The sequence below is a fragment of the Oncorhynchus kisutch genome, linkage group LG25, assembly GCF_002021735.2.
Source record: "Oncorhynchus kisutch isolate 150728-3 linkage group LG25, Okis_V2, whole genome shotgun sequence".
Classification (NCBI taxonomy): Eukaryota; Metazoa; Chordata; class Actinopteri; order Salmoniformes; family Salmonidae; genus Oncorhynchus; species Oncorhynchus kisutch.
In genome coordinates this window covers 7,174,580-7,174,786 of record NC_034198.2, presented here as the reverse complement: position 1 = coordinate 7,174,786, position 207 = coordinate 7,174,580, and positions in this window count along the sequence as shown.

Below are 207 nucleotides of genomic sequence, written 5' to 3'. Positions count from 1 at the left end.
GACAGAGACAGGAGGAAGTGGACAGGAGACAGGAGGCAGTGACAGGAGACAGAGACAGGAGGTAGTGGACAGGAGACAGGAGGCAGTGACAGGAGAAGGAGGCAGTGACAGGAGACAGGAGGCAGTGACAGGAGACAGAGACAGGAGGCAGTGGACAGGAGACAGGAGGCAGTGGACAGGAGACAGGAGGCCAGTGGACAGGAGACA